Genomic DNA, 26,158 nt, shown 5'->3' on the forward strand with positions numbered 1-26,158 from the left:
ACAATATAGGATGTAGGGGGAAAGGGATTGTTAGCAATGGAGTTTGACAGCCCCATTGCTAGCAATATGCCCTATTACGTAGGTCGTCTTTCACGTGGTTCCCCCTAGAAACCATCGTGAACAATTCTTGTTGAATTCGTCACGATGGGCTAACTGACCTACTTCATCCTCACCTATCATCTTCACTGGTGCCCCGCCGGTATATACCGATAGCGCGGTTGGGGTTATCATTCCATTATCACCCATTAAAAAATATATAGGATAAAGAAGAAAATAGGCTACTTTCCCTTACTTACTTATTCCCTTACTTATCCCGGTCCCAAGAATAAAATCTCGAGTAAAAGCTATTAATAAAAATAATTATTCTCAAAAAGTAAGAGATCCCTGGCACAGAAAAAGGAAATTATAGTTTTAGCTATGCCATAGTACAGTTGAGGGTAGGTATAAGTAGTCAACAATAATTATACTACTTACTTAGTAGTGCATCAACTTGTCTGCCATTTCAGTATAATAAAAAAACAACAGAACTTTATCGTTCTCACCAAAATGTCATCAACGGTCATTGGTATTCCAATTCAAGTATTATATACTTACATACTTATTCATTATGTGTAAAATATTTATTTCTCTTCATAAAATATGTTCTAAAGCTACGTAGCTTTTTATGGGATAAAAATGCTATGGTAGGTAACTCTTGCGCTGTGAGCGCCAGTGAGGAATGATTATTTTCTGAGCAAGTACCCTGATTTTATATTTTATTCCTTGATTTGTTCCAGCTCTTGGTTTTTATTCTTTATTTTTATATTAATTATTGCAATAAACCAATTTTGTTGATTTTTTTTTAAATAAAGTTTACTCCATGTTCGACACATATAATTTTTTTTTTATTTTACATTTGTACTTCTTGTAAAGTATCATAAATATGTTCATAAAACTTAACTTCTACATTTAATTATGAATCACTAGTTTTTACCCGGGACTTTACCCGCATAAGCGAATTATTCTTCTCCATCCCATACATATGACAAAGTTTTATAAATATTGATTAAGCTGTTAGCTGTATATATATATATAGAAGGAAATAACTTTTAAAATCTGTTAAATAGATTAATTATAAGAAATAATTAAAAAATAAAAAGGAAAAATTATCTAAATGATTAATTCGATGAAGGTTCATAATTCAACGCAAAACACTTGATCATAAAGACGGTACAAGCCCAAACAATTAATAATAAGAAAATATGGTATCCCACAGAACATACGTCATTTGTATATGAAAGCTTACAATGTATCTCTACACATATATATAGCTATGAATTAATGGTCTGCAGCATGGGTTATCATGGTAAGAAAAATGTAGATATATTATTTATAAATATAATATATTTATAATATTTATCTACATTATTTTCTTTCTTATTTATTTATATAAAACTTAAATATAAAAATAGCCAAATAGCTACCGTTTCTTTCTTTTTTCCTCTACTCAAAGGCTGTCGAGAAGAGAGTGCTTTAAACACAAGACCAGTTTTTCTACTTCTTAAATTTAATACATATATATTTTTATATATATTCTTTAAGTGGTGTAGTATAAAGTAAATAAATGATAAACACATTAGAAAAATAATAATAAAGTAAAAAACAAACCAACTAATGTAAAAATTTATAAAAAAGTTTGGATTACACTTAAACAGTAAAGTGGATGTGATTGTAATTTGGTTCAAAGATAGACCATATCCTGCTTTAACATATGGGATACTTAATTTTACGTCGTTAAAGGAAATGACACTGCTATTATACATATGTCAAATGTATAGAATAATAAAAATATAATACATTTAAATACTTTAAAACTGTGATTAAATGAATATCACATTTATAATTTTTTTTATTTACTACTTACTTGAATTTCTTTCGTAACTTCTAAAATATTCTTATTCAATTTAAATTTCGAATTATCAACGCATCCAATTTAAATTTACATTCAATATAACCTGTACATGTTTATTATAGTTTTTTAAGAAAATTAGAATACATCTGCCATGATCCTAACAAAACAATGAGTCATAAAAACAGCTGTTCTCTTTTTTCTAACCACGGGTACTACTATCATTATTATTGTGCAATGCGCGAACGCATCCGTAAACGTCGGTGCACTCGGTGTCATTGACCCCGCTTCCTAGCGACAGTTCCCACACGGGTCGCGGTAATGATGCACTGTTTACAATGAACAGGTTTATTCATAGGTGGAACTAGTGCATCCGTAGCTTTAGACGCGAAAGAAATCTTTTTGCATATACTGAGTTCCCGTAATAGGTATGTAGGTACTTCGTTACAGTTACAAATTACTATAGTAAAATTTTTATAATTTAAATTTTCTCCAAATTAATTTCTCCAAAAATATATTTATTCTAAAAAAAACAAAAACAAATCTATTTCACATATATATATTTACCACGATATATATAATCATATTAGCAAAACTAAAAAATACAGACGAATTCTTGACCACCTCCTTTTTGAAATAATATTTAAAAACATGCAACAAAATATTAAAATAAAATATTTTACGGCCAGATGTAAAGCATACTAAAGAAAATTTCGGAAATTTTAATAACCGTAAAAACTTTACAGACACATTTACTTATAATACTTTTAACCGACTTAAAAAAGTATTCAATTATTTTTTTTATATCTATGCCAATTACAATTTTATCTTTTGGAACTAGACTATACTGTGACAGTACCGTGAACATAATAAAATGCGTTTTTTTTCTATACTAGTACGACACATTAACTCTATACACAAATGATGGTAAATGACTATGAATTCTATCTGTGTGGGCCGCAGGTCCAACGCAAGATTGCATCTAACCTGCGGCCCCCACAATGCTGGTTTATATAAACAATTTTTCACGTCTCTCTTTGAGAAGCTTTATCATCATCATCTTAGCCGTTAACTGTCTATTACACATAGGCCTCCTCCATAACTACAAGGGGTTTCGCTAGTAGCTACCATGCTTGACAGGCGGGTTGGGAACCGCAGTCAGGTTATGGTAATATTTTAAGAAGGACGCTGCTACCCGTCCCTCGACCATTAAGTTCCCTAAGTCAACTCTTACGATACCCACGGAAAGGAAGAAGTAGGCCATTCTATGCCAAGACCACACGGCAGCCCTATTTCACCCTTTAAACTAAAATACAGCAACGCAATATTACAAACACAACTGCATAGTGGGGGAAACAGACATGGGACGTATTATGAATGCATTAATAATAATATATTTATTTATAATAGATATGTATAAAGACATAAGTTTATAATTGTTTAAAAGCTGTATGTACAAGAGCGCAGAGCTGCAGACAAACTGCAATGCAGTTTCGCGGCACTAAGAATATATATTGTCTATGTAACTGTTTACTTGAAATAAATAAATAAAATAAAATTATGTCTCATCACAAACAATTTAGGTTAACACATGTAATATTTAGGATAAAATTAAATTAATACGGAACTGTACTATGGAGAGCTGGTGTCTGGAATAGGTTAAAATACATACAGAGTTTAGTACAGATCACCATTAAAATAAAGTATATGTAGCAAGAGATTTAGGTAAGAATAAAGGTACTTGGCCCTCGCTTTTCTACCTACGCTGAAAGGAGCTGTTATGAACGCAGATACAAATAGAGGTCAATTGCATTAAATCATTGCTTGCATTAGTAATGTCATCGAAGAGAAAGTACTTCCCACTCCTATTGATTAATTGTATCGAAAGTTAATATTACTCGACATAATAATTACTCTAATTTATATGTACGCATTTCATAATAGCTGTTACAATTCATTTTCCACGTTGGTACCTATATACGTAACGAAACTAAAACTAGTATTATATTAATTACTGTACAGTAATACGATGAACACTATTCTGTCCAAATGAATATATTTTGTCTTTTTTTAAAAACCTTAAACAGATTAGAACAAATATTAAAAGAAAAATAATCCACTCGTTCTCAAACGCTCTTACCAAAGGAATTTAATTTTAATTTACATAAATTAAGATTCATATTATAAGAGTCTAAGTAAAATAGATTTCTTAAAATTACACTATAATTACTAATAATCAACTATTTTATTCCTTTTTTAATTAATATTATTTACGCAATAAATAAATAGAATTAAATATTTTCAAATTAAATCAGTCATTTATACCTAATTAATTGCTGTTGACCTAAGCTATTGACATGGTGTCAACAGAAATTAATAATGTATAAATTTTAACAAAAAAATACACATAATTAATCAATACATAAATTTATAAGTGAAGTACAAGGTATAGATTATAGGTATAATATAGGTATAGAATAATGCTTTAAGGCCTCCGCAGACGATATACATTCTACTATCTGACTAAATACTTCTCTAATTAGAATTACACTAATTATTTTTAAATTAGACATGTTCTTGTCTTTTTTATAATATTTATTATCCATATCACCAGCACATTGTTAATCTTAGTAAAAATAAGTTAATAATTGTTCAATAAATTGACTGAGATAATAAAAATAATTTCATGATGATTGACTTAGCCGTTAAGGCACCAAGATATAACAAATAAACAATCTCAAATTAATAATATTACCCAGCAACCAGGCCCGATTTCACACAAATCCAAATTGTAAATTCAGGATAATAAGAACATGGGAATTTAAGAAGATAAGGATAGCTTAACTATTAGTAATGAAAAAATGTATTTCTTTTAAAGTACAGATCCTCAAATAGGTAACCTATGAAGTGAATATGTATTTATGAAACTCAGAACGGCAAACAAGCTTACATCCCGCCTGTTAAAAAGTTAGTTACCTATAGACATGAACAACATCACGGTCACATAGAATGTACTGTGATCTCCATGATACCCTTTATGCATTGCTATTTCTGAGGACTGAGCTATTATACCTCCATACACTGTAGTACCCGGCAGTCCCCGTGTAGGTACTTTTTTTAATGGATGATAAGGGTATACGCTGGCGGAGCAGCCGTGAAGATACTGATATAGAATAGGCCGTCTCTTCTTTTCCCAGGAGCATATCGAGGGTTGGGCAGAAGTGTCCCTCTTAAAACATCACTAAAAACCAAACTTCGATTGTCAACCCATCTACTAAGCGTGTCAAATACTGGCAAAACCAGGGGGAAAGGGATTGTTAGTAATGGAGACTGATAATCCTATTGCTATGAATATACCCTATCAGGTCGACCTCCACGCGGTTCCCCCTGGAAACCATCATGGTTAATTCCTTATGAATTCATCATGATGTGCTAATTGACCTGTTTTCATTCTTATTTATCACCCTTCACTGGTGCTCCGCCAGCGTATCCCCTTAAACCATACCATACCATACCATACCATTTTCACCCATAAAAAAGAACTGGCAAGACCCTCACTTATGGGAGAGGCTATATTCAGCAATTAACTGTACAGTAATTGGCAAATACAACAACACTGTAGTACGCTGTAATTTAACTGCCATATCGCACTCTTCAAACCAAAACACAAACAAAGATATGCACAGCCCCTTCACGGGAAAAACTCGAATGGAACAAAGATATCTAAACAGACGACTTATATACAAATTCTCCGTTTGGTCTTTAAAGGAAATATCTATCGTAGGAAGTAATAAGAAACGATTTGTTCTAAAAAAAAAGTACACAGAGTGTAATTAACAACATGTTTGTATCGATAAATTCCAACAATTAGTTTCAATGAATTGTACAGACAATGGTTCATAAATCATAAACTAAATCATGTGATTGTAATGTAAATTTTTTCTACTGTTGCGAGTGGTAAACAAACTGACGGCTTGCCAGCTAGACAGTTGTAACTGTCAGTAATAAAATGCCACCTTTTATCACCGCTTGCCATCGACAGGGAATTCATCCTCACACGCTTGAACCTAAATGATCATGTACAGTGCACTTTCAAAGGAATGTTCTCCTGCGAACGCTCAGGCTGTGGAATGAGCTCCCTGCTGAAGTTTTCTCAAGGAACTACAGTATGAGGTTTTTCAAACGTTTACCATTAGACAGACTGCGTACTTGTTTGCCACCTGTGGGGTATAAAGAAAATGTTATCATTATTAATGTTTCTAAGCGATAATCACAAAATACACAGTACCGTACCTATAAAGTATTTTTTTTATACAACTTAGAATGGCAAACAAGCTGACGGCCCACCTGATGGAAAATGGAAACCGTTGCCTATAGTTATGAGCAGTACCATGGACATAACAGAGTATACTGTTTCGCCCATGATACCCCCCATGTATTGCCATTCCTGAGGACTCAGATGTTATTCCTCTGTACCTTGTAAATCCATTGCCATATCCCACCCTTTAAAACACAACCATGTAAACACAACTGCTTCATGGTAGAAACACGAATGGGACAGAGATGCCCAAGCCAATGACTTTTGTACAAAGTCTCCCTCTGGTAAACCTACTTCTTGCGTTATCGCTTTTGAAGGCTGAGATTGTGTGTAAAACTATATGCCAAGTTATTTATAACCTACCCGTGTACCAAATTTTATTTAAATTTGTTTAATAATTTATGTATGAAAAAGCAACAAACATTTATCCATCCATCGTGACAAACTTTCGTATTTATAACATTAATTGGATTAATAAGATAGTAGGATTGTATCATTCGCATTTTATTATCTACTTAATACAATAATATAGTTATATATAACTATGTACTTTAATTATATACTTACATATGTAATTAAAGTACATAATTTCAAATCGTACCATTTCAATTTTATTAATCAAACATCAACATTGTAACGTATAATTTACAAATGAAATATCGTGAACCATTAAATTCAAGTCCAAGTAGAAAAGCTAACAATTAAATTTTTAATTAAACCATAATCTGAACGGAAGTAGAAAATATAAATTGTTCTCTATAATTGACTTGGTGAAGATTACGGAAAATTATTAGCATTCTAAATATGACGTTTTTAATCTACAAACAGAATCTTAATTGAAAGATCAACATCTTACTGAATTACTTTATTTACTAAAATATTTGTTTACTTCACTAAATAGTCATTTCAAATAATAACTGTCCAGCGCCACTAAACATATTTATATCAGAAACATAACTATAGAAGCGTAATTATAAAAATATTTTTTTACAAATATACAATAACTAGTTTCTAATATTGTATTTTAGTGTAATAATATGTGAGGGCGAGGGGTGGGCAGCGCAGTGTCTCTCTTAAAACATCTTCAAAGCCTAACTGCGGTTGCCAATCTGCCTGCCAACCGTGGCAACTACTGGCAAACCTCCCAAGGGGAAGACTTATGTTTGGCAGTGGACAATTAAAGGCTGATATGATAGTGAAGATGTATGTATGTACATAGATAATATTTAATAAAAATTAATATGAGACGTCCTAATAAGAGCAACTAAACTAAGAACATTCATTTTTTTTAATTTTGTATATTAGTTGGGCTACCATGTAAAAAATATTGCACCAAAATCTGTTGCGGTCTGTCCTGGCGATCTAATTTAAAAACGTGTGTATGATTATCTTGATAGCCATGCCATTTAAAAGAGATTATTTACTTCCGTAATCCAAGCATATGCGTTGTTGTAAGTTTTACTTACTAATGCATAACTTGTCAATTTAGTATAAAATTATCATTCTACATAATAAAAAAGAACTTTTATAACTACATACAAATTTGCTTTAAAGTTTTTTTTCTCCTGAAGAGCTTTGTATGCTCTTACGGTTTAAATCCCGCGATAACTCGTATAGGTCACTCCCTTTCACTGCGTTGAACGGTCGTGAGATACGAGCATTTACTGTCTCATTACATTTTTAGGCCACCGTTCCATTTAGAGGGGTCATTCTACATTGCATTTACCTGTAAAATATGGACGTCGCTCCAGACCTTTCTTTCCCATCACTTGTCGGTTCTTTGATATCTATGGTCGCCATATTGGCACTTCAGTTTACGAATCCTTGAACTGAGTAATGTAGTCGCTTTGTTACTTGTTTGTTACTTTACAAGTAGACATTTAAAAGAAATATTGATATTTTGTTATTATACAAAATTTCAATAGTTAAAATTCATTTTAGTCATTTATTTTTTTAAGTGACATTTATATATCTGTATTGGTAAAAAAATATTAGCAACACAATTTCGTGATATAATTACTTAATAAATTAAAAAGTACTTCGAAATACTTGTATGTTATTTACATATAATACTGTAAGCAAGTATATATGTACCCAAATACCAAAATTTATATATAAATATTCTAATTATGACAGCTAATTCCTAATTAAATATGTTTAATAATTTATTAACGTATTAACTTCAATGTTTATTTTTGAAGTCAAATTAATCTGTAACTCTCGATTTCCACATAATGGGCACTCGTGTAAGAGTATATTTAAACTCACCTACATTATAGACACTTTTAGAAAAGTAAACACGCAAGCAAACAAATTTCACAAAGGGTATCATCGCACAAACAACACTTTGGGACACGAAACAATCACAGAAATTGTCATAAAACAACAATTTTAACAATCTCTGCTCAATTTGTCACGAAAATGACATAATTGTGTGACCTCCAACGAAACGTCTTAGTGACATGAAGCCGGTCAGTGAAAGTATAGCACGAGTGATTCATAATGTGGATACCTATCAGGTCGTACTCACACAGTCATTATCTTACACTGAATCACGCAAGTGAAGCCACGGGATACAGCTAGTACTAAATCTAATTAATAATATTAACCCAATAATATAAATATATAACTGCATAAATTTCTATAATTATACAATCAAGAACAAAATATTGTTTATTTCACTTTCAATATATATAGACTTTAGCTTATAATTTTCACTATTGTTCATGTAATAATTTTATTATGACTTCTATAGCAATAGTGGGTAACTCGGTTTTACCGAAATTGTGAGAGAATTACGCTAAGTGCCAATTGTCTGTCAACGTATTCAAACTGATACCGACCAAGTGACATAGTGTTCCAAAAAAAAATCGTCCAATTATGTTACAAAGCTTATTTTATTTTTTATTAAAAATATCATATTAATGACTATGCCCAAGATTTTGTCAATAAAACTATGAGAAAAAGTAACCTATGTCATTTTTTATGTAAAATATTTTATTAACAAAACTAAGACAAAAATTTGTCTGTGTTCTTTTTTATGTAAAATACTACGTCTTTGCTAAACATAATAATTAATTTAACATCTAAGAGGTTCAGATTTATAATGCGTACTGCGTACATATAAATATATTTTTTAAAAGTAATAATTTATAATATATAGCCTACGTTACTCGCTGATATGTAGCTTTCAATAGATGAAAGTATAATTTTTTTTAAAATCTGTTAAATAATTTTCCAGTATATTCATTACAAAGCAACAAATAATCCAATTATTCCTCTTTATAATATACTTATTATTCAGACAATCTTATTGTCATTGTTAATAATTTATTAAATATTATAATAATGCATGTGGTGTACGCCTGTAAAAGACTTTTACATTAGGCAAAATTATTTTTTGTGTTATTAAATTGCATGTAAAATGTAAAAGTTGTATGTACCTTATTAAATAAATAAATAATATTAGTATAGATATAAAATATAGATATAAATATGTAATAGATTTCATTCGAAACAGATAAATCAATTTGTAATAAAAAAGATTAAATCACTTCGGCCAAATTAATATTTGAAATAAAGCCTCAATTAAAGATCAAAACCATTTCGCCGTTAATATTTCTATCAATTAGTTACAATGTAGAATATTTTTCTACATTCATCACCATCATCATCATATCAGCCTTTAACTGTCCATTGCTGAACAAAAGCCTCCCCCTTGGGGGGTTTTGCCAGTAACTGCCATGCTTAGCAGGCGGATTGGCAACCGCAGTTAGGCTTTGATGTTTTAAAAGGAACACTGCTGCCTTAGTCACCTTACGACACTCACGAGAAAGGACAGGATGGCCTATTCTATGTCGGGACCAACATGGCTACATTTTGTACATTATTAACAATAATTGATACGTGACCATTTTACTCAAAACGGTACATCGAAATTATTACAGCTACAATGATATGACCGAAAGACCTATTTTTAATCGACTTTAGAAAGGAGTTTCTCAAATTAAGTACATTGTTTATTTACTCGTATATATTATATGATAACGTGACAAAGTATTATAGTGAACAGATTTTTAATACTATATGAATTTCGTCAAAATTGAAATCGTTTAGATTTCTCGGAAATCCGATCATAATTTTGACAGAAGTCTTTAATTATATTTGTATAAGAACTTTTGAAACGTTTAAACAATCAAAGAACTGTGTGTAAACTCAAACAGAATCACTTTAATTGATTGAGTTACTATGTATAATTCAATCAAAGCTAAGTGTTATATATATGATTAAATTAAAAGAAAAAAAATAACGGTAACTGACCTAAGAGCAATCAAAAAATTCCCAGTTATATTTGTGCAAACATACTGAGCATAAACTTTCTTGCAACCTACATTGTTTATCAAAAGCAATATTGTAAGCTATCGGCGCACGCGCATGACTGTTAAATCAAAATACACGAACGAATAGTGCGTTGAGCGTGGTATTGTCATGTAATAAAAATGTCACGGTGTATTGTAACATGTTATATACTATTATAATAGCAATATATAATATTGTCACAATAATCTATTATCGTATTATATTACATTTATATTCTATTATCGTAGACAGTGGAAACCATCAACAAATGCCTTCCCAAAGAGGGTTAACGTCAGGAATGCGGCCGGTCGAAAACCAAAAAACAACGTTACATAATATGTACATACATACATAATATGTACGTCATATAAAATCATTTTACCTTAACTTCAAATAATTGGGATAAGGGCAGGAAGGTGACCACAAGATTATATTAAATTATTCTATATATAAACAAAAATTTAATATTTTCTCGAAACTGATAGTTTATATTTGAATCAAATTCGAAGAAAATTTAAATATATAAAAATACATACTGTGTAATATATAAGCAATATATACTGAAAAAACAAAATAATACCCGAGGAAGACTTTGTACAAAAGTCGTTGGCTTAGGCACCACTGTCCCATTCCTGTTTCTACCGTGAAGTAGTTGTGTTTACATGGCTGTGTTTTGGTTTGAAGGGTGGAATATGGCAAAGGATTTACAGGGTACAGAGGAATGACACCTGAGTCCTCAGGAATGGCAACTCATGGGAGATATGGGCGAAACAGTATACTCATGTCCATGTGTATATTTTTTACTGTTACTTTCCATCAGGTGGGCCGTCATCTTATTAGCTATTCTAAGTTTCATAAATAAATACTAATAATTATATAGATAACTGTAACCCACAGAAGAAATCTCAAACTATTATAGTTTATACCTACTTAAATAATTACTTTTATCGTATTTGCCATATGTACAATGCTATGCGGATAAAAATTTCACGCGTCTCGAAAACAATGAGATTCAAAAATTCTCCTAAGCATTATATCGATAAGGTTAAAATTTAAATAAATTCTAATAATAATAAAAAATAACAAAATAGATACAATTTCCAACATGCACGACAGAATCGTGACTTGTAAACGCTATTGAACTCGGCCAATCAGCGGGGGCGCGCCCACCGGAGAAATGCACAAAGTCACTTTAGTGAATAATATAATGCTTTGTTTACATTGTACAAGCGAGCGGCAAATTGAGCTATTAAGGACATTTTATCGTTCCTTTCGAGTTATAAAGCCTTTTTAGTTTATCTGGCTTAACAAAATGTTTAATGAGATTTTGGGTTGAACTACTAAAATGTAACAGGACTTTTGTTTAAAATTAAAAATCTTATGATATTTCATCATCATCATATTAGACGTTAACTGTCCACTGTGGAACATAGGCCTCTCCCTATCATGGGATTCTTTCAGTAGCCACGTTTGGCAGACAGGTTGGCAACCGCTGTTAAGCTTTGGTGATGTTTTAAAAGGAAAGCTGCTGCCCGTCCTTCGACCTTTAAGGTCGACTCCATTTATCACCTCTTATGACCACTACGGGAAAAAAAGATGGCTTACTCTGTGCCGAGACCACAAGGCCAATAGATGGTAGATCATATACACGTTAAAAACGTCAAGTATTATTTTAATTGCTCTTTTAGGATACTCGAGACGCAAACGAAACAGGTAAACGGAGTGAAAGACAACCCCCCACTAGATGGAGTGACGACCTCAAACACAGGGAGTCAGTGGATGTAGATGGCTTAGGACTGTTCCTTATGGCAGTCTATGGTGGGGACCTATGTCCAGCAGTGGACGGATAATGGCTGATCATTTCAGATGATGATGTTTTTTAAAATTTCTTAACGGATTTATCTTAAAGATTTAGAAAGTTAAAAACTTATATTTTTCTACCCTCAGGCAATATACCTATATATTATTAAATATGAAATTAGCTATAATTCTGTTTTAACGGCTAAATAATTAAATAAGTTTATATTAAATTCTACAAAAGATAATATTATTAAATACTAAGTGAGTACTTTGTAATTACTCCAAAAAAATAATTTGAATAATTGCAAGTACACATTTAAATAATAATAAACCTCATGTAATTACACAGCTCTATCTCGTCCCAAACGAAGGATAACTTATACTTTAGGTACAAGACAGCTGATAGACATACTTACATACATTTTCGTAAATAACTATATATAAAATATAAATACTCATACAAACAAATACACTCATGAATACATATGTATTCTGCGGGGATCGAACCAGCGATCATTGGAAGGTAAAGCAGTATGTCAAGCCGCTAGACCACCATGGCCGTCTATACATAATATATAATATAAAACTACTTTAATTCTAATAACATTACTAAGCTTATATATAAAGTATTTAGTTTCAATACTATTCTTATAAGGTGTCGTGTAGGCGTTCTAAACTACAGCAGGTTTAGGTTTAAGGACTGGAAACCAATATAGGATAGAGAATTTCGCCAACACAAACATTGTCCGATCCTAATGTAGTCATGATGAGATGGTCAATAGTGTATATCTGCATATTTATTAATACTAGCGATGCACTTCGCCTCCCTCTATCTCGTACGTGTAGATAAAAAGATAAATTAATATTATATATTAGCTTTAATGGCTGGAGGGAAGTAGCTCCCCAAGAGAGAGGCTTATGTCCAGCAGTGGACGAATAACGGCTGAAATGATAATATTATATTTTTGTAGGGATCTTTATTTTTTCAAAATAATACATTATATAATAATAATACAGTAATACAATTCAAAATAATTAGACAGAGAAAAAATTGATTTATTGTATATTTGTTTGTTTGTCGATCGATTTATAAAATATAAAATCGATCAAAAAACAAACATACAAAAAATCAATTTTTTCTCTGTGTAATATTATCTATAGCTTATATTCCGTAATAAACAAATAGGTTCATTTACCTGTATGTGATCAATTTACTGATCTAAAGGCCTGCCTAGACGACGAGCAATAAAATTCTTTAGTATACTTTAAGTTTTACGATGTACTAAAATTACACCAAGAATTACATATTAAGAACACATTAGAATTCTATATATGTATGTTACAATATTAATGTATTTATTTTATTATCTTGCACACATTAAAATATGTAAACAGGACGGATCTAGTGCCTGATGGCATTCAACTTACTGTGTTTTGCGTAAGGAACGGTTTGTTTGTAAAGAGCATACGCAGCTCCGTTTCTCAAAGGCGACTTGTACATGATCCCTGGCACCAATTTGGTTAATTCCTAATAAATTCGTCATATGTTGGATGTACAAACCTCATTTCATGCTCACCTATTATTTCTTACTGGTACTAGTGCATGCTAATAGCAGTACATTCCATTGACATTTCTTAAAAAAAGAATAAGATTTTACGCGTTACAGATACGTAGCATAATGCAGATGATGATCTAGTCCTAAACATCTAGAAGCAGAGTTTGTACTATAGGTATTGGAACATTGATAAACATACATATATTTTGTAAATACATATTTGTATTATAATTTGAAAATACCAAAACCAATACAAACAAACATACTTGTGAATACAAAGGTGTTTGTATCCTGCAGGGATTGAACGTGCGACCATCGAAAGGTACAACGATGTATTAAGCCGGTAGACCAACAACACTGCTGTGATTGAATTGAATATAATAACCATATTTAAATAAACTGTCACTAGCGGCATAATACAACGCCTTACTACACTCACTACCGCTAAATAGTCCAACAGAACTCATTTATCATTACAAGGTATACGCTCATCACCATTTCTTTGGACAGAGCGCAACAAACTAACAAAGTTATTCCACAGGCGTCCGCGGTTATCCAACAAAAAACAGGTTACTGGACCTAAAGGGCATACCGCACGTACACCGGAACCGATAGGAAATTTTCACTAAAAACAACATTAACAGTCACTATACAACAAGTGCTACTTTCTAGCCAGTGAAACGTGTGCGCGACATGTTAATGTTCTTTGAATGGTGGACGTATGTGCGTATTAGGCAATATTGGACATGGTGGAGCCTCGTTCGGATGGACGAGTAGACTTGGCGGCGATCGGTCCAGCTGTTGATCTAGTAATCTTCACATACTGATGTTAATGATAGTCTACCATTAACAAACCGTCTTTCAAAAAAAGCGTTCACGCTCACTTTTTATCTTTATCCGAGCAATAAGTGCTTTATATTATTCCCAAATTCGTGTATAATATAGTATATATCGTATATGTGTAAGTATATTTGTTATTCATATATATTTATTCGTTTATATATGTAATTTTAGTATGTATGTATATCAATAATTAGTAGTACCGCATTCGAGTATTCTGACACTTCCCTATGGTTGACTAGGAGAGAATGCTTTTAGCATTAAGTCCGCCATGTACACATATTTGTACTACTGAATAAATAAAAAAAAATAAAACAATACTGTTATGTTATTATATCAACAATTAATCATCTCGGCATGGGATTTTAAAAATAAATTTAACGGGTCATGTGATAATTGTGTTTAGACTATTATTTCGTTTGTGTAGTACGTGACTTGCTTGCTATTTCATATTAAAATTAAGAAAGAATTAATTTCTATAACTAAATAATGAAAACAATAATAAAATTTATATTAACTAAAAATTATACAATATCTACTGAATATACAACATAAAGATATGATTAAAAATACTTATACCTAATAACATCCTTTGTTAATCGAGTACTTTACTAAATTCATATCTTTTATTATGTTGTAGGCACATTACATAATAACTATCATATTAACTCCAACCTTGGAGTATCAGATAACAGTACCATGCACTTCGATTTTTAAATAAAAGAAAATAAGTAAATTTAAGTAAGTAAAATTGCCTACAAGTTAACTCGACTAGAAAATTCTACTAATTACAACGGACCTATGTCCATTTCTTGTTTGTCCTAATAGGTATTGAGCTGGGTGGCCTCTTGCCTTTTTACACGGCTGCAAAAAGATGGACAGACAAGTGTGACAGTAAAAACAATTGCTCAGCTTACTGCAGGCGTAAACTTAACTTGACAATAATTAAAACTAAACATTATGTTGCTTCTTATTCTTAGTAGATAGAATACCGGTTAGCAATTACATTGAATTCCTGGGTTTGAGATCTGTGTAGATCAAGTATCAGATCAGCGTTTGTCAGATTTTTTGACTTAATTTGCGTCTAATTAAAAGCAAGAGGTCGACCTGATTTTTTTTTTTTTTTGCAAGAACATCGTTATTGCCTCATCGATTTACATAAAAATTTCCTAATTATATATATGTATTATTGAGCATTGTTATTTATTAGTTAATTACGCTAGAAGCCCACTTTTGTATGAAACTAAAAATACCAAACAATCCGAGGGCCTGCGTGATGGAATATGACAAGCATCGGTTATAGGCAAGAATAACATCACGTTTTATAGAAATATATATATATATATATATATATATATATATATATATATATATATATATATATATATATATATATATATATAACAGGGGGCAAACGAGCATGCGGCTCACATGATGGTAAGTGACTACCGCCGCCCATGATCACCAACAACACCAGCGGCATTGCAGGTGTGCTGCCGGCCTTTTAAAAAGGAATATACTCTTTTCTTGAAGGTTATGTCGTCGTATCGGTTCGGAAATACTGCTGCTGGAAGTTGATTCCAAAGAATAGTTGTGCATGGAATACTCATACTCATATTTATGCTGCCAAACATAGCTTCTTGGCAGCAATAACCGTCTAACTTATTCAAAAATTTTTAATATTAATAATGCGATTCAAATAATTATCAATAAATTAATCAATCCATTAAACATTCATTATCATCATCTTAACCATTATCTGTCCCCCATAGACTGTTTAAACGATCTTAAACCACCTTGCATTCACTGATTCCCTGAAACGTATTTAAAGTCGTCACTACATTTAACGGAGATGTCATCCTACACTGTATTTGCCCCTGCGAAGTCGCCACTCAAGAGCATTTCTTCCCTGTCGGATGTCAGTTCTTCGAGAAATAACCAACCCATTGCAACTTCAGCTTGCTTACCCTTCAGATGGATATCCACTCATTTCGGATTCTATCACGCAAAGAAGCTCCAAGCATAGCCCTCTCCATAGCTCGCTGAGTAATTTCAAGCTTTTGCAAATAAGCAAGAAAATAGCGAGAAAATAATAAAAATAGTCAATAAGGAAAATAGCAAGTAAGATATATTAAATCTGTATATTGAGTATACATAGGCAATATATAAATTAGTAATAAACTAGTAATAAATATATTTAGAATTAGGTAATAATAATGTAAAAGATAAGCTAATACATAAGTGCATAAACGAATAAACAACAAAATATTGAAAATAGTAAAGACAGATAGACAAACAAAAAAGAACCCAGCTAAATGTATTCCCTTTACATATATATATATATATATATATATATATATATATATATATATATATATATATATATATATATATATATATATATATATATTTAATGGATGATAATGGAATGGTACCCACGCTATCGGTATATACCGGCGGGGCACCAGTGACGGATGATAGATGAGAATGAAGTAGCCCAGTTAGCCCAACGTGACTAATTCAACAAGAATTGTTCACGATGGTTTCCTGGGGGAACCACGTGGAGGTGGGACACACGAGCAATGGGACTGTCAAACTCCATTGCTAACAACCCCTTTCTCCCCTCCCTATATATATTCCCACCTAAGCTTACACACCGTAGTCAGTAAGTGTGTATGAAAGTATATAGTGTAGCAAACCTGGAAATTAATATCCAGGCTTAAGGAAAAAAAAACAAGCAAGAACATTAGAAATTAATATTTTTTTATTACACAATTCTATAAGTTATTACATTTATTTTTTGCTAATGTAGCTAACCGCATTCCACGCCACTAGAATCTCACAACAACTCCACGATAACTTAGTAATTACAAGTCATAGAAATATTTATGCGACACTCGATTCGAACCCGGAATACTTCAGTTGACAGTAAACTGCTCTAACTACTTCTAACCATCTGATTAGGTCGTTGCTGGTATTACAGTAACGACATCTACAACTGCTCGTTTCCTGTCGCCATACTCTTAGACTATTGTAAATGTGCAATTTACTACGAAATGTTCTGGTTCAATATTTTTTTATGTAATTCTACTAGTTGTAGCAATCTAGTATAAAGATAGTAATCAGGTATTTGTATGTGTTCATAAGAATGACGGATAAGACAAAAATCATTGTACTAAAACATATTTTAATTTTTTTTATACAACTTAGAATGGCAAACAAGCTGACGGCCCACCTAAAGGAAAGTGATAACCGTCGCCTATAGATATAAGCAATACCATGGACTTAACAGAGTATACGGTTTCGCCCATGATACCCCCATGCGTTGCCATTCCTGAGGATTCAGATGTTATTCCTCTGTACCCAGTAAATTCACGCCATATCCCATCCTTCAAACTGAAACACAGCCATGCAAACACAGCTGCATCACGGTTGAAACACGAATGGGACAGAGGTACCCAAGCAATCGACTTTTGTACAAAGTCTCCCTCTGGTAACTCCCACTAGTCCCACTAGTGACTCATTCATACTTTGTACATAAAACATTACACTAATCAAAGCTATCACCGGTCTAGATAGACTTAATCCTATTTCAATAATTTAACACGTACAAATAAGCAATACCGGATGCATCTAGATATAAAATGGGGTTGATGCATCACGTCGCATAACGTGACAGTTTGGTCCAAGTTAAGGGATTATGGAAATAAATTTATCTAAATAAATATGTACAACAATAAAATCCAGCACTATAAGGTTGTTTTGAAAAGACTGCTTGGTTAGGCGGCTTTATTATATTTATATAAGTTAATATAAGTAGTCACCTATGTATCTACTATAGCAACAACATCGTGACATTCAGTTATAGAACACATTTTAATTACAATCCAGCCTGTCAACTAAATTGCCTGTAAATATACTAGATTAAAAAATATTAGCTTCCAACATTTAAAAAAAAATTCTTTGAATCTTCTATTGTAAAACATTATTAAACTTAAATATAATTCTATTCTGATTATGTTACATTTGAATAAACTCAAAAATATGGATAAACATGCCTAAACACTTATCTGCTTAAGATTCGCCAAAGCGCAACACACAGAGTTATTTAATAGGCTACATGAAATTTAAAGCTAAGCAATGAATAAATGAAGAATGCAGCTGTGCCTTCTTATCTCGTGGGTGTCATAAGAGGCGACTAAGGGAATTTAATTAAGATAAAATATGAACAGCAACGTCCATTCTAAAACACCTAACTGCGGTTCCAACCCGCCTGTCAAGCATGGTTTCTACAGGCAAACCCCTTTCTATCGGGTTCCTTCAATTTTCAGCAGTGGACAGTAAATGGCTGATATGGTATGGTATAATACAATAATAATACTCTCAATAAACATTGCTTACTTATATAAGTTTCTTTATGTATTTGTACACTTGACTGTCAGACCCAATTATTTGAACATCAAGCAAAAAACTGACAAAGCAAGAGATATATCTATATTGTTATTCGTTGTATATAAACCGTTCAATTACCACACTAATCTATATTATTACAAACGCACCGCTGTATCATATCGCTATTAACTATCATCTAGCACCGAAGTAACACATATCTGTCTGATATTACAGCAATAATCGTAATGCGGATGAGGCCGTGTTAATTCAAAATCAATTTCGATTTAATACAGGAAGTTATCCGTCGTACGCACACAGCTACCGGAATGTGATAGAGATAAGTTTAATGATGCGTTATTTGGCTCAGCTAGCGGTAACATACAATGGTATGAACAATAGATTTACGTAATCCAACAATATTTAAACATTACAGCACGATGTCTGTGCAATAATATGAGTAATGTAAAAAAAAATACTTGAATTTAAAAAAGGAACATCTGCTATACTTAAATTTAAATTAATGAATTTTAAACAATGATTATAAAGTACTTGTTAGATTTTAATTAAATTCAATATTATAATAATGTAATTACAACAACAAGTTGAACATCTTCGCTGGTCTTTCCTCACTTACAACTTACTCGACTTACGCGGAATTAAATTTCACAAAATAGGACGCTTAAATCGATTGCTTCGATTAGAAAATCGTAATATTTTTTAGAATTCCAATCGATCATAATTAAATGTATCGATGACTCGTGCACTTTACTGACGTGTAAATAATAAAAAATCCATCAAATTTTAATAACTGATGCGCTTTGTATCATCGATGCTTTTGTAAATAATTACAAGTACAATAATAATAAGAAATTGTTTATTGATTGTACTGACGTATTATTATAGTGTATTCTACGCATAGAATAGGCAACGCTTTCTTTTCCTGTAGTTGTAAGTGGCGACTAAAGGTTCAGAGATAGGCAATAGAGATAGGCGTTCCTCTTTAAACATCTCTAAAAGCCTAACTACGGTTTCCAACCTGCCTGCTAAGTGTAGCAACTACTGACAAAACTCTCCTTAGGAAGGCTTATGTTCAGCAGTGGACAGTTAACGGCTGAAATGATGAATGGGCTTTGTCAGGCAAAAAAACCTGTAACACTTTTAAAGTTATATTTATATTTATTTATAGATGTACAAGTATTCAAATTGCTAAAAAAAAGAGAAATTTTTACTAGCTACATTTAATAGAAAATTTATATTTTAGACAACGAAAAACTGAGATGAATATAATTAACAAAAATCGATATCACACTATAAAATATTCAACACAAAAATACACGTAACTTAATCCGGTTAAATATAATTTTAAACATAATATTGCTTTGAAACTCTTAAATAAATGTTTATGCTACACAAGTTTACAGAAATAAATGTAATAAAAGATGTATCTTGGAGAAATTTATGTATGTACTTACCATAAAATCTATTAGAAATGCATTAACAATTTTATATTAATCGAATAGATGATTTAATATATAATAAATATGAAGAATTAAGAGGAAAACATATATATTGGTGAATTTATGAACATGTTTTATAAACATTTCCTGATGAATATATAATTAACTCTGAATTCACCATCAACGCCACATCAAAACCGAAATATGCAATGACTTTCCTAAATTATAAGCTGGTAATCCAATATCCTTCCTTTCTCGTAAGTGTCATAAAAGGCGACTAAGGGAAGTTAAAGATTAAGAATTTATAAAAAATGGACCTCTGAGTTTCTACCATAAAACAGTTGTGTTTGCATGGCTGTGTTTCCGTGAATTTACTTAAAACATCACTAAAACATACGTGCCAGTATACTCTGTTATGTCCATGGTAGCTCATGTCTATAGGCGATGGTTACCACTTTCCATCAGGTGGGTCGTCAGCTTGTTTGCCATTCTAAGTTGTATAAAAAAAAGTTAAAGATTAAGAAATTAAGAGCAGTATCCCTCTTAAAACATCACTAAAACATACGTCTGCCAAGTGTGGAAGCTACTGGCATACCCAGTAGCTTCCCTTATAGAAGAAGTTAACAGTCAGCAGTGGACAGTTAACAGCTGATATTAAAGATTAACTGTCTAATATATATAAGTTAAAAAAAATGTCTAAATACCTACGTCTATAATATATATTAAACTATATAATACATAATCAAACGGTAAACATTGAGAACTCAGAAATATTCTGTAAGGATTCTCAAGTCTGAAGGGAGTTAAAACTAAAACTTATTTATCTGAAACAATGTGTTTTACATAACAACTAAGAATAGTTGAACGTCGAACTCCTTTGAAGAACAATGTTTTAAAGTATATTGTTTTGCGTTTGTTTACTAAGAACCTGTGTAAAGACAAAAGTTCTAATTAGACAAAATATATACAATGTGGAATTTAAATTATTAGCTTTAACTAATTAAAGGAGTAATTAATCATTGAAAATGAATATTTTTCTCAACGTATCATGAATTGGAATGCAAGCGTGACAACTACTGGCCAACCCCCCAATAGGGGAAGTTTAAATTCAGTAGTGGGCAGTTAACGGCTGATATAATATATAATATAATCCACTTTCTATATATTTTTTGTTGTTTTACACCTATGTTTCCTTGAGACAATAGTTCAATATCACTGTTATTTTTTTATTGTTAGGAAGGCAAACGAGCATACAGTCCACCTGATAAAAAGCGACTATCGTCGCTTATGAACAATTGCAATACGAGAGAAGTTACTTGTGCGTTGCCAGCCTTTAATACGAGTAGAACCATGGACGTAGTATAACGTACTACTTTATAATCCAAAGACAGAATACTCCTTTAAAATTCTATTTACCTCAATATCAGCTTATAAATTATTTTCAAGAAACACTGTCTATATTGAAAAGTATTAACGTCAATTTTTAAAGTAATATTCTAAATTCAAAATTACATACATAAACTTTTCCGTACGTGTCATTTTTCGCTTCACCGCGTCCATTTGCAATGATTTTGTAAGACCAGTAACAACAATCTGATATGGACTGTTCTCATTTACGTAAGTAATGTAATAGGGCACGTATGCGGTCGTGATAGTATAGCTGGTGTGTTCGCATACAAAATATAGATTATATTATAAACACGTACGACAGACGACAATTTAAAGGCATTAAACCACTTTTTTCCCATGAAACCTTGAGAAATGTTGTGGTGTGAATGATATGCCGATTTAAAGGCCTATTGTGATGAAATAATAAAATAGTAAAACAGTAAAAAAGTATTGAGTAAGAATGTCAAATAGTTTTAAGAGAAAGACCAAAAAAGAGATATATGGTATGTATGAAAGAAACGCCATGTGTGGCCTGGCATATAATGGCCAATTCCTTTCCCGTGGGTATCGTAAGAGACGACTAAGGGAGAGCGAGGGATGGACAGTTGCGTCCTTCTTAAAACTTCTCTAAACGCCTAACTGCAGTTGCCAACCCTCCTGCCAAGCGTAGCAACTACTACTAATAATAATAATAAATGGAAGAAACAAGAAAGGGAGTGAATGTTGAATGATTGCGAATTTTATCCATATGAATGGAAGAGGAAAACATATAACATCAACCCCAAATAACATTTCTACATAATAGACAATTTAATGTAAGTGTGTAAATAAAACCTTAATAAAAATATTACTATCTATAGTAATAAAAACTAAACACTTGATTTATGACACAACACCGATGTAAGTTTTATTAAAAAAAATCGTAATTGTTGTATTAATTTTCTTAGGGTGAAAGTAAATTTTAGTATGAATAGTATACAGTCTGTTAAGTCAACTGTTTATTAATAATTGTGTTATTATTACATTTTATACCATATTACTCTAGTTCCTCGTGTATCTAGAGCAGCATCCAATTTGGACCGTCATACTACGATCGACACAGTGGCACAGACGATATAATAGGTTTTTTTTTATTAAAAAGTACTTAATAATTCTATTGTATAGTAAAACCATACCTCTATTTCAAGGCCCCATTAACTCGTATGGACACTTGAGCGGCAGCGACACCATAGTTCAATTCGCACATAGTGTCTAGCGGACCTAAATTTATTACAAGTAGGTAAAGATGGAGAGTTTTGTCGACTCATAAAATCTCTTGTTAACATTAAAGATAATATTTTTATTTCATTCCACTGTATAAATTAAATAAATAAATAAGTATCCTTTATTTGCATTATACAACAAAGAGAATACATCAATACAATTAATAAATATAACGATACAGTTGTATAAGTATAGAAAGGCGGGCTTATTGCTGAAAACTATATTTTCAAGACAACATTAAGGTAATTGTTGCACAAGTAGGTATAATAATAATGATAGTGGTAGCTACTGTGTTATGAATATAATTTAATATATTTAATTTGAATAAAATTTTGAAGGCAATATTATTAATATCACATTCATATATATGAATAAATATCACATCATCACTGTCTGACCCGACAAACTTTCTTATCTACCGCCATCTACTAGATCCATCCAGAGAATCATTTATCGAGAGAGAAAAAAATGTTATGTCACAAGTTGGAGCCAAAAATACCCAAACATGTGCAAAATTTCATTAAAATCAGTTGAGCGGTTTCAGAGATTAACGTAAAAGAACATCGCGATATGAGATTTTTACATATTGTGATATATGTTGTATTATATTTTTTTTTATCTAGACGATTTTAATTCAATAGTAATGTGACGGGTTCTAATTAGTAATGAGTAATATATAGTAATATCTACAATACATATTGTACTTACGGTATCTATATATAGGTCCAATAATGGATATAGAATATATTGGTTATTCAATATGTAATATCGAAATATAGAACTAACCAAATAAAGAACTCGGTCGAAATTAATATAGATATCGGAGTGGTATCAATATTACATTGCAGCCAACGGTCATGGAAGTCAATGGCCTCTCCACCAATGATATTAAAGATCGAGCACAGTGGAGCAAAAAGAGTCGAAAGACAGACCCTGCCAAGACCGAGAATAATAACGCCAGGTGGAAGAAGAAGAAGGAGCAGTATGTACACGCAGCAATATTTTTTTTATGGGTGAAAATAGAATGGGAACCCCGCCTGCGCTAACGGAATACGCTGGCGGAGCACCAGTGAAGGGTGATTGATGAGAATGAAAACAATTCCGTTAGCCCATCATGATGAATTCATCAGGAATTTACCATGATAGTTTCCAGGGGGAACCGCGAGGAGGTCGACCTGGTTGGGTATATTGCTAGCAATGTGATTCTTAGTCTCCATTACTAACAATCTCTTCCCCCCCCCCCCCACGCAGAAATATTAACATGCCTAGTTCCAATATGTTCAGCAAAATGTCGGTCAGTGCTATGTTCAATAAAATGGCAATAGTCGATAAATGCCTGTAATGCTCGCATTTGAAAATAACAAACATATCTTTTAATAATAGTAGTATATAAAATAATCAGAATTTATATGAACTTATATTTAAACCAAATATTGGTATTGTAAACTCATTTTATTAGTCGTAAACAGAGTGTTAATTATAAGTACAATGAACTTAGTAAACAACGTAGAATAACTTTTAATTGAGCCTCTCTAAGATTCCCAGTAATGTGTGCTATGGGTACATAGTAATTAGAAAATCTTTGTATAATCATTAAAAGAAAAATTTGTATAAATAAATACGCAATCTGACACAATACGTTATGCAATAGTTCTAATTAGGATCATAATTAGACTGAAACGTTCACACACACTGACTCCACGCTCTTAGAATGATAATAAAAAGTAAAATAACAAAAATAAGAGTTGCTAACAATGAAATGTGAATAAAACTGCATAGTTTGTATAATATAGCTAACTCAAAATCTAAACTTTTCTATGGTATTTGAAATGTCAAACAAATTAAGCATTTACTTGATGGAAACTTGTAATCGCCACCTGCACACGTGTATTGTACTTTATTTATTTTTTTATACAACTTGGAATGGCAAACAAACTAACGGTCAACTTGATAGAAAATAGCAAAAATTTATTCTTTATTGACCATATTACAAAAAAAAAATTATAATATAAAAGATGGACTTAATGCCATATAGCATTCTCTCCCAGTCAAGCTTTGGAAAAACAGAAATGTTATTATGTGGTGAAAAATATTAATAAAAAATATGCTGGTTCACGTGGGCAAAGCTACGGAATACCGCTAATATTTAACTAAAACGCATCCGACAATTTCTAATTTGTGTATAGACCATTGTCGCACAAACGAAAGTTCTGTACCGGTACTTTAAGGGACAAGCATAAAGAATTGATTACGAAGCAATATAGTAAACGGTTATAAATTATTATATGTGACAAACAATGGAAGGCATAACCATGCCTCGGTACTATTTAACCGACTTCATCATCTGCTTGACGCGACGTCTATTCGTCAGGTAAATAGAAACAATTTATAATAACCAATTACAAATTGCAAACTATCAAAACACTATAAATCAGTTGAAGTAATTGACAGCAAACTTGGCCTTTGAGTTGAGTGGCAAGATTGAGGTCAACAAGGATCCAGGAAACTTTAATAATGAGTTAGAACTGCAGGGTGCATAATAAATAATAGCAGCGAACATAAAAGATTTAGACAAGGAAAAATAGAAATTATAATACTTGCATACATACGTCTATAGACTGAATAATTTCAGATAAGATCGACAATAAACGTGACCTCAAAACTAACGACTGAGGGCAATAGTCTCAGAACGTAAACATCAGGGCTGAATAGTTAAAAAGACTTATTTTATGTAAGTAGTACTACCAAATTAGCACTATTAAAACTATGTATCATTTAGGTTAATAGATTTGAAAGTAATTTTGAAAACAATACATTGCTAGAAGCATGAATAATTGTTTATAGACAATCCTTTGTCTCATTGTGATTGTTAATCAATTAATCTACTTCATACTTT

At 31.8% G+C, this 26,158-nt stretch overlaps 1 protein-coding gene across 1 annotated transcript in view; it reads right to left on the reverse strand.

The window, feature by feature from the left end:
* The window catches only part of LOC113521248 (uncharacterized), a 224,028-nt gene that overhangs the window by 87,258 nt on the left and 110,612 nt on the right, over window positions 1-26,158 (reverse strand). The gene's annotated exons all lie outside the window — the stretch shown is intronic.

The sequence above is a fragment of the Galleria mellonella genome, unplaced genomic scaffold, assembly GCF_026898425.1.
Source record: "Galleria mellonella isolate WM207_F2 unplaced genomic scaffold, CSIRO_AGI_GalMel_v1 utg19, whole genome shotgun sequence".
Lineage (NCBI taxonomy): Eukaryota > Metazoa > Arthropoda > Insecta > Lepidoptera > Pyralidae > Galleria > Galleria mellonella.